The following is an 11,803-nucleotide window of genomic DNA, read 5'->3' on the forward strand; positions in this document are numbered from 1 at the left end:
TACACAAAAATAAACTCAAAATGGATTAGAGACCTAAATGTAAGGCCAGACACTATAAAACTCTTAGAGGAAAACTTAGGAAGAACATTCTTTGATATAAATCACAGCAAGATCTTTTTTGATCCACCTCCTAGAATAATGGAAATAAAAACATAAATAAACAAATGGGACCTAATGAAACTGAAAAGTTTTTGCAAAGCAAAGGAAACTACAAGCAAGGCAAAAAGACAGCCCTCAGAATGGGAGAAAATATTTGCAAATGAATCAACCGACAAAGGATTAATCTCCAAAATATATAAACAGCTGATGCAGCTCAATTTTGAAAAAACAAACAACCCAATCAAAAAATGGGTCTAAGACCTAAATAGACATTTCTCCATAGAAGACATACAAATGGCTAATAAGCACATGAAAAGCTGCTCAACATCACTAATTATTAGAGAAATGCAAATCAAAACTACAATGAGGTATCACCTCACACCAGTTAGAATGGGCATCATCAGAAAATCTACAAACAGCAAATGCTGGAGAGGGCGTGGAGCAAAGGGAAACCTCTTGCACTGTTGTTAGGAATGTAAATTGATACAGCCACTATGGAGAACAGTATGGAGGTTCCTTACAAAATAAAAATTACCATATGACCCAGCAATGCCACAACTGGGTATATACCCAGAGAAAACCATAATTCAAAAAGACACATGCACCCCAATGTTCATTGCAGCACTATTTACAATAGCTAGGTCATGGAAGCAACCTAAATGCCCATTGACAGAAGAAAGGATAAAGAAGATGTGGTCCATATATACAATGGAATATTACTCAGCTATAAAAAGGAATGAAATTAGGTCACTTGTAAAGATGTGGATGGATCTAGAGACTGTCATACAGAGTGAAGTGTGAAGTAAGTCAGAAAGAGAAAAACAAATATCGTATATTAACCCATATATGTGGAACCTAGAAAAATGGTACAGTTGAACCGGTTTGCAGGGCAGAAATAGAGATACAGGTGTAGGGAACAAATGTATGGATACCAAGGGGGGAAAGTGTTGGCGGGGTGGTGCTGTGATAAATTGGGAGATTGAGATTGACATATATACACTAATATGTATAAAATGGATAACTAATAAGAACCTGCTGTATAATAAAATTCTAAAATTCTAAAATAAAAAAAACGATGATTGTGCAAATATGGCTATATATATTAGAAGAAAGGTACGTTTAAATACCAAGTCAGAGACATCAAAGAACTAAAACTATTGCAATCATCATTGTCATCATCATCATCAATAACTTTTATTTGTTTTTAAATTATGTCAATTGACAAACTACATATTAGGGAAATCTACCTTTGGACATTACTGAAAGATAAAGCCTAAAAATATCAGGAAATATTCAGTTAACGTCTATTCTTTCCACCAAATCTCTTCTTAGACATTGTCAAAATGACCTTCTCACCCAACTTTGTCAAATTCACAAGGCTATATCAACAATAATTATTATCATTTAAATGTTTCTATGCATTGACAATGATCAAATAATCTTTTACTTGTTCTTAGAAATAAAATTGTACAGATGATTCAAATAAGTAGTTAAAAATGACATTTATCCTCTTCACATTTATTTATGGAGGAATATTAAATATGTCTTCCTTTCTTATAGTTATTGTAATTTTTATATCTTTTTCATAGTCACTACAATTCTTCTGAAGTCATCCAGTTTGTGTGTAGTATTGTTTCTATGCTGGTTGCTTTGGCAATTATTATGTTTTTTAATTATTATGCTATTTTAGTAGCTATAACTATTCAAGAATGAAAATAATTATTACTACTTGTTCTATATTTAATGCACAATTGATTACATGCATAATCCAACAAATCAAATGTTTTTGAACACCAAAGTAACATTTTCAAACTTTTAATTAATCAAATTCTCTTCAGTATTTCAAATTAAAAACATGAGCCTAAAATGCCATTCCCCTAAATGTTCAAAAAATTTAAGTAACGCAGATGAGCACCATAATAATTAAAATAATCTATCTAAAGCTAGCACAATTTAAATTCAGATTTAATTAAATTCTTTATTTCAAATTTTGACATTTACATATTCAACAAGGGTGAGAAAATTTATGACAGCTTTTTTGAGATTTCAATATTATCAGAGATTTATAACAAGGATATGGTTCTAAGTGTGACTTGTAAGGCTATTTGACCATAATTAGTAATTACTGGATTACTGGTATAACTCTATAAAGGATACACTTTGCCATCTATATCATTGGGACAAATGTACCCCATGTTTCACATCTAGCATCCTCTATTCCACAGTTGAATTTTTTTTGAAATCTAGTGTATTATGTGCTCTTTGGGCATACTTAAGTTTTGTTCTCAATTTTACTTTGATGTTGATTACAACATTTTAATGCAAATTTTTGTAACAGTCTCTTTTTATGATATTTGTAGTAACTTCTTACACAACTTTTACTACTTCTAGTGAGTTGATCATATTCAAAATAATCTAATTTGGATTGCAAATAACGTTATCTTTAATAGAAGTCTTCTTGTTATTGAACTTTCTTATTTAACTAATTCAAAAATCATTCTATAGACATCCTATCAACAGTTTCCAAAGGCTACTTTAACTTTTTAAAAACCTATGTTTGGGTATTTCTATACGGTTACACTTTGTTTTTCCAATTTTATTCTTTCAGTTAGCTCCTATTCCCAGTGGTAGATATATTCACTCCACCAAGAAAATTTTCTTAGGTTCAAACTCTATAATGCAAAATCACATAATTTTTAGCACTGGATATGTATCATTCTACAAATTTTATTTTATAGATGAGAAAATAGACTGAAAGATTTAGTTATACGTTTCAACTCACACCACTAGTTAATGATTGAACCAAGAACAAAGGTCAACTCTCCTAACTCATATAAGAAGTGTTTTTGAGGTTCCAGTTCAAGATGGCAACATAGGAGTTTCCTGAACTCATCTCCTGCCACAAACACACTGAATGAACAACTACACATAGAGCAATTCTGTCTGAAAGAAATCCAGAACTAGCTGAGTGACTCCTACATATCGGGCAAAGGAGAAAATACCCATATAAAAACAGGTAGAAAAACCGGAGACACTCTCTCATCGTAATAAACTCCACCCCAAGCACAGAGCTATATAATTAGGAGGGAACTCACCTCCTAGATTCTCTCTAATGTGCAAAGGGTTTGGACCCCACATCTGGCTCCCCCACTTTTAGGAATTCTATCTGAGAGACAGGACCCCAAAATATCTAGCTCTGGAAGCCAACATGACCTGCATTCATGAGATCCAAAAGACTATAGTGAACTGAAAATCAATTCTTAATAGGCTTGCTTGGACTCACTGTGACTATGCCCTTGGGGCTCAGAACAAAGGCAGCAGACTGAACTGTTCAGAAAACTATTTGCTTAGGAGTGTTTAGAAAAATTACAATATTTGTGATCAATACACAGAAGTCAATCATTTTTATGCACTTAGGAGAGTCAGCTTTTTAAAAATATATTCTAAAAGATATTTGGTGGCATCTTACTGTGGTTTTAATTCACATTTCCCTAATTAATGATGATGTTGAGTTTTTTTATATGCTGTTGCCTTTAGCATAACTTCTCCGATGAATTATTTATTCTGATTATTGGGATATTTTTAGGTAAAATGCTTGTTTTCTCATTATAAAGTTTACAGACAAAATACTGTCCATGAGTAACCTCAATCTGGAAACAATCTAGCAGTTTGTCAAAGAGAAAGGGATAATTGAACCAGGTATACTTATACAATAGAATATTACTCAGTAATAAAAAGGGACAAACTTCTGAGCACCAAAAACCAAGGTGGACAAACTGCTACAGCCCCAAGTGCCAAAGCAGTGGCCCTCAGTGCACAAAAGGAAAAGCCTCAGCCCACACCAAGCTCCAGCTCAATCCCATTTGCCAAGGCAGTGGCCACTGGGGAACCCCAGAAAAAGCCCCAGTCCATGCCCACATGATCTCCTGCCCATCTGCCAAAGCCACTGGGTACAGGTAGTCTGCATAAGGATGCTCCTACAGAAGAACATGACTTCAAGACCAAGAGAAGTAATGGTTTTGCTTAATTCATAGAGACAACACAGAAAATCAAACAAAATGGTAAGACAGAGGAATATGTTCCAAATAATACCACAGGGGAAAAAAGTAAAAAAACCTTAATGAATTGGACACAAAATAAATAGTTCTAAACAATGGTCTAAAAAATGCTTTCCAAACTGAGGAAAAGAATACAGAAACACAGTGAGAACTTCAACACTAAATTAAAAAATATAGAAAAGAACCTATCAGAGCTGAAGAATACAATAACTGAAATAAAAAATACACCAGAGAGAATCAACATCAGATTAGGTGGCATAGAAGAATGCATCAGTGTCCTGAAAGACAAAATATTGGAAATCACCCAATCAGAACAGCAAACAGAAAAAAGAATTTCAAGAAAATGAGGATAGAGTAAGGGCTTTCTGAGACACCATCACACATACTAACATTCACATTACAGGAGTCCCAGAAGAAGAAGACAGTGAGAAAGGGGAAGAAAGCATATTTGATGAAATAATTGCTGAAAATTTTCCCAAACTAGGGAAGGAAACACATATCCAGGAAAAAGAAGCACAGAGAACTCCAAACAAGATGAACCCAAAGAGGTCCACACCAAGACATATCAAAATTAAAATGAAAAAAAAATTAGAGAAAAATTTATAGGCAGCAAGAGAAAAGCAAAGAGTTACATACAAAGGAACACTCATAAGGTTGTCAGCTGATTTTTCAGCAGAAATTTTGTAAGCCAGAAGGGAGGTGCACAATATATATAAAGTGCTGAAAGAAAAAAAACAAAAACCTACAACGAAAAATACTCTACTTGGTAAGGTTATCATTCAGAATTACAGGAGAGGTAAAGAGCTTCCCAGGCAAGCAAAATCTAAAACAATTCATCACCATCAAACCAACCTTACATGAAATGTTAAAGGGTCACTTTTCAGTGAAAAACAAAAGGTTTTAATAAGAAATAAGAAAATACATGAAGGAAAAACATCTCACTGGTAAAGGCAAACATATAGTAAACTCAGTGGATCAACCACTTAAAAATCTAATATCAAGGTTAAAAGACAAAAGTCATAAAATCAACTCTATAGTAAGTAGTTAAGGGATACACAAAGGGTATAAAATATGATGTCAAAATATAAAATGTGGGTGGGGTTAGTAAAAATGTAGAGGTTTTAGAATTTGTTCAAACATAAAGGCTGTCAGTTTAAAACAAATATATATATATTATATATATATATACACAAATATATACATACCTAATATATACAAATATTAGGTTGATATATATGCTCTATGATAACCAAAAACCAGAAACCTACAACACAACCTAGAACACAAAAAACAAAGAAAAAGGAACCTAACAAACAAAAAGGAACCTAAACATAACACAAAAGAAAATTCTCAAACCACAAGGGTTGTGACTAAAAGAAGAAAAGAACAGAGAAGAACTACAAAAACAATAAGAAAACAAGTAATAAAATGGTAGTATGTACATACCTATCAATAATCATTTTAAATGTCAATGGACTAAATGCTCTATCAAAAGACATAAAGTGCTGAATGGTTTAAAGGAAAAAAAATACCCATCCGCTACCTACAACTGACTCACTTCAGAACTAAAAACACAGGAAGACTGAAAGTAAAGGGAAGGAAAAAGATTCTAAGTTAATGGAAACAAACAAACAAAAAGCTGAGTAGCAATACTCATATAAGACAAGTATACTTTAAAGCAGACTAGAAAAGAGGACAAGAAGGGCATTACATAATGACAAGTGGGTCAATCTAAGAAGAGCATTCATTGACATATATATACCTAACATAGGAGCACCTAAATATATAAAGCAAATATCAACATAGATAAAGAGAAAAATTGACAGTAATACAATAAGAGTAGGGGACTGTAATATGCCACTTACATCAAAAGATAGGTCATCCAGACAGAAAATCAATAAGGAAACATTGGCCATAAATGATGCACTAGCCTAGGTAGATTTCATAGATATACACAGAACATTCCATCCCGAAACAGCAGAATAAGAATACACATTCTTTCCAGGTGCACATGGAACATTCCCCAGGACAGATCACATGCTAGGCCACAAAAGAAGTTTCAGTAAATTTAAGAAGGATGAAATCATATCAAGCATCTTTTCCCACCAAAATGGTACGAAACTGGAAATCAATTATAGGAAGAAAATTGGAAAAAAATCCCCACAAACATGTGGAGACTAAACCAGATGCTACTAAAAAAATAATGGATCGATAAATAAATCAAATAAGAAATTTGAAATGAATGAAAATAAAAAGACAACTTTCTAAAATCTATGGGATAGAGAAAAAGCAGTTCAAAGAGGGAACTTCATAGTGATACGGAACTATCTCAAGAAACAAGAAAAATTTCAAATTAACAGTCTGACTTTACACCTAAAGGAATTAGAAAAAGAATAACAAAGCCCAAAGTTAGTAGAAAAAGCAAATAATAATGATCATATCAAAAATAAATGAACTATAGATGTAAAAATAAGATCAATGAAACTAAGAGCATGTTTTTTAAAAAGATAGACAAAATTGATAAAACTTCATCCAGACTCATGAAGGAAAAAGGAGAGAGAACTGAAATTAATAAAATTAAAAATAGAAGAGGAGAAGTTACAATGATTTCACAGAAATATAAACAATCATAACAGAATACTGCAAACAATTGTATGCTAAGCAAATTGTACAACCTAGAAGAAATGGATAAATTCCTAGAAACATAAAATCTTCCAAGACTGAATCAGGAAGAAATAGAAAATCTGAACAAACCAATTACTAGTAATGAAATCAAATCATTATTTAAAAAAAGGCTCCCCCCAAAAAAGGTCCCAGGACCAGATTTCTTCACAGGTGAATTCCACAAAACATTTAAAAAAGAATTAATATCTATCTTTCTGAAGCTATTCCAAAAAATTGAAGAGGAAAAGATACTTTCAAACTCATTGTATGAGGCAGCATTGCCCTGATACCAAAACTAGACAGCTATAAAGAAGAATGAATTGTTGCCATTTGTGACAACATGTATGGACTTAGAGGGTATCATACTAAGTGAAATAAGTCTGACAGAGAAAGAAAAATACTGTACGTTTTCATTTATATGTGGAATCTAAAAAACAAATAAAATGAACAACTATAGCAAAACAGAAACTGACTCACAGATACAAATATCCCAGAGCAGATGGGGGTGGGGGAATGGGTGAAATAGGTGAAGGAGATTAAGGGGTACTAACGACAAATTATAAAATAAATAAGTCACAGGATGTAATGTACAGCACAGGGAATATACTCAATAATACTGTAATGACTTTTTATGGTGCATAATCTATAAAAATATCTAATCAGTATGTATACCTGAAACTATTATAATGTTGTAAGTCAACTATGCTTCAATAAAAAAAATTGCTACTTAGTGTATGATTCCATACATATGAATGGAATCTAGAAAAGGCAAGCTTATAGGAAGAGAAAGAAGGTCAGTTGTTGCTAGATATTGTAAATTGGGAGAGGAGATACTAATAGAAGGATAATATAAAGGGATTTGCAGAACAGTTCTGTATTGTACTGTAGTGGTGGAGAGATGGCTGTATGAATTCAAGATAATCTTTAGAAATTTATATTTTAAAGAGTAAATTTTCCTGCATGCGAAAAATAAGAAGTCTCCAAAAATCAGCCAGGAGTTTTGGGTAACCCAAGGTGGAATACAGAATGTGACTGTTGGATTTCACAGAGTAGAAAAAACTAAGGAGAATGAAAACCAAATGCAAGTTGTTGCCTTGAATTGGATAAAATTACAAGAAAAACTGGGAAAATCCAAGTAAAGTCTGTAGTTTAGTCATTAGTAGTGTATTGATGTTAATTTCTTACTTTTAACATTTGCACCATGGTTATAAAATATGTTAGTAGTAGGGAAGCATATTGGAACTCTACATACTATCTTTATATATCTTTTGTAAGTAAAATTATTTCAAAATAAAACATTAAAAATAATCAACTTTTCTGATAGAGTTTGACTCCAGAAAATATTTCTAAAACAAAATTATATAAATGATTTTTCATCAAGCATTTGTTTGGATACAGCTATCCACACTTCCATAAATGTATTTTAGAAATATCCACAAAATATTGGAAAAGGATTATTTTTCCACTTACACCTGCCATGAATTATGGTACAAAATTATAAAGGTAATTTGAGGGGTTTTCTTAATGTGTAAAATATTTTCTATGATTTTCAGACAAAAATATTTTCTATGATTTTTCAGACAAATTCATAAGCATATATTTCAGATAACATAATGTATGCATCTCATTCTAGTCAGAGCATTAACTACATAATTTGAGTTTTGCAATGATCACTTTCACTCCTCCTCCTGTGTACATTCTAGACATGAGTTTGTTTTGTGAAAAGTAATCTTGTTGGTTCAAATGACTTGTGCTAATTTGCAAAGCCAGCCCTAATTTTGTGTACTATATCATAGCTTGACTATTTCATCTTGAAATATGAATTGCTTTCTACTACTTAATAGACAAGTGAGAGTGTTTCTGTGTGAAAACCAATAAGTTTCATGATGAAAGACAAGTTGTGTGTAAGAACTATTTGTCTCTTCACTAAGCTGAAGGAAAGCAAATTGATTTTCTTGGTCTTAATATGACTGAAAATTATAGCAGGATTATTAATTATTTCACTTAAATTCACGTGTGATCCTGTGGCAAGGGCTTTCTCTATATACTGATATGGGTTATTTTCCATCACATTTTTTTAACATTTGAATTTTAAAATTCTAGTTTTTCAGCACTGGTGCACGATGGTTCAACAAAAGAAAAAGGAGGGGATGAAGAGAGAAAGAACACAATGTAAATTTTTAATCAAAAATATGGATTCTTGTTAATAATAATACTAATAACTGACATTAATTTTAAACAAACATTAAATTGCTAGGTAGTGTTCTAATATACACATATTATCTCAATCATACCTCATAAAAACCATGTCAGGTAGGTTCTACAATCATTTCACCTTACAAATTGGAAGTTTGAAGTATAAGATATTAAATAATTTGGCGAAGGGTAAATAGATGAAAGAGGCAGAACTTGGGTTCAGAACTAGGGATCCATGTTATAGAGATATAATATACCAATATAATAAACTAAGAATGTTATTTTCCATCAAAATCATTCCTTTTTTCCTTAGTAATCCACTAATTTACTACTTCTAGTAGCTGACAGCTCTTTAGTATACAGGCAGGAATTATAGTAGGGTATGTGGGAACATGGATCCCTGCTTCTGCATAATTATAGAAATAACTATAGAAAATATAGAAATAATATATATAATGTATATTATATTATAACATAAATAATAGTTAACATAATAATATATCTAAAAATATGTGCTCAGTAATTATGTTGTTATTTTACATATTACCAGAAGTTTGCATACCACCACTGGGAAAGACATTTTTAGGCATTGGGAAGCAATAGAAGGATTTGAGTAAGATGTGAAAGGAATAAAGTTTTGTTTTGTGAAAAAATAAGTTGATGGTGTTTACCAAGAGAATTAAAAGGGGAGGAGAGCAGAAAAAGACTGAACCAATAAGTAGGCTAATGAAGGATTCCAACTTTGATTGACAAAACCTTGAATTAGTGAGGCAGCAGGCAGAATGGAAAGGCTGAATGAATATACAAGACATGACTGATAAAGGATGCACATAACTTTGGACTGGAATATGATGGGAGAGGGCAGTGAAACTATGTTGCCCAGAATGATATTGAAATTCCAAGCCTAGAATAAGAAAAGGATGATATCTGTAACAAATACAGAGTACCTTTGAGAGATCCAAGGGTACATGATGAAATATTTGATGACTGGCTAAGATGGTATAAATAGGAAAGAAAGCAGGTAACCAAGCAAACCTGGGATAGTGACTTGGTAGCTATTCACTTGGAGGTGGGACTGTACTCCAAAAAGTATTCTGACACTTGTTAAAAAAGGTAAGACAGATTTATTCAAGGCTATTACAATAGGGGAGAAAGATTGAACTTGCCTCTGAATACAGGAAATTCCCTAAATATATTTGGGAATTTATAGCCAATGAGTAGAGTAGAGTGAGTGAGTCAGTGGATAGAAAATTACTAAGAGAAACTTAAATAAGTATCAAGGATAGAAGGATTCTTGCTAAAAGAAGGTCTGACTTAGATATCAAGGATAAGCAATGAGGGGGACTTCCCTGGTGATCCAGTGGTTGGGACTTTTCCTTCCAATGCAGGGGGTGCAGGTTCAATCCATGGTCGGGGAACTAAGATCCCACACGCCTCGTGACCAAAAACCCAAAACATAAAACAAAAGCAATATTGTAACAAACTCAATAAAGACTTTAAAAATGGTCCACATCGGGGCTTCCCTGGTGGCGCAGTGGTTGCGCGTCCGCCTGCCGATGCAGGGGAACCGGGTTCGCGCCCCGGTACGGAGGATCCCACATGCCGCGGAGCGGCTGGGCCCGTGAGCCATGGCCGCTGGGCCTGCGCGTCCGGGGCCTGTGCTCCGCAAAGAGGCCACAGCAGAGGGAGGCCCGCATACCACAAAAAAAAAAAAAAAAAAAAAAAAAAAAATGGTCCACATCAAAAAAAGTCTTAAAAAAATGAAAAGGGTAGGGAATGAGGAACTTAATTGGATATCAAGAGCAGGGGATTCTTCCTAAAATTACTTAGCAGTATTCTTCCCTAACACTAGCCTTAGAAGGCCAGGGGAAGAGAAGCAGGTCAAGGCTGAGGCCCAGCCAAGAAAGATCAAAAGAATGTAACAAATTTTGGTCAGGAATGGAGTCTTTGTCAATATTTGAAGCCTTTGGAATGAATGAGTCTGCTATGGGAGATCATGTGCAAAAAAATAAAAACCGTATCTATAAGAAGATGAAATAAAGTAATATATACATAGAAAAATAATACTTACATATTAGCAGATTTGGAGTAAAATGAATTGACTGGTATAGAATCATCATGAATACTAAAGGAGAAATAAGGGAATGATTAGCAGTACAAATTAATGAATAAGGCTTAGAACATCTCAATAAAGAATGAAGAAAAATAAAGATCCAATCAATATGAGATTTGAAACTTCAAGAGAAATGATTCAGTTTTAATAAAGAAAGGCAGGTGCTAAATTGAGAAATTGATCTGTGTACAACTCAATGCCAGATACAATAGGGAATACAATTTTCAATCCTGTGATTTTGTATAATTAAGGTCCTAGGAAATCTTCTATCTTACATGCACTCTTTCCTTCTCCTGTCCCTCTTACATTTTCAATTGTAGACACATTTTGTGTTTTTTATGTTGTTTTCTCTGCCAGAATTTTTGCAGTTTCTTACCCTCATACATACCCTCCCAGTGAGCCCCTACTCATCCTTTGAGATACAAGTCAAATATCAGCTTTTCTGTGACAGCTGTGTTGTTTCCTCATATAATATTAGCCTTTACCACCTCTACTATTTCCTAGGACACAGTTCACAGTCCAATTTTAACATTATTATTTATTGACTTTCCTAAATATCCTATTATTGTGATTTTTTTCAAGAACTGACTCAGGAACATGCTTCCTTGATCATTTATAAAGATCATAAGTAAAGATGACAGAGTTTGAATCAAATTAGGTACTCACTGAGTTC

Source organism: Physeter macrocephalus, chromosome 13 (genome assembly GCF_002837175.3).
Source record: "Physeter macrocephalus isolate SW-GA chromosome 13, ASM283717v5, whole genome shotgun sequence".
In the NCBI taxonomy this organism is placed as follows: Eukaryota; Metazoa; Chordata; class Mammalia; order Artiodactyla; family Physeteridae; genus Physeter; species Physeter macrocephalus.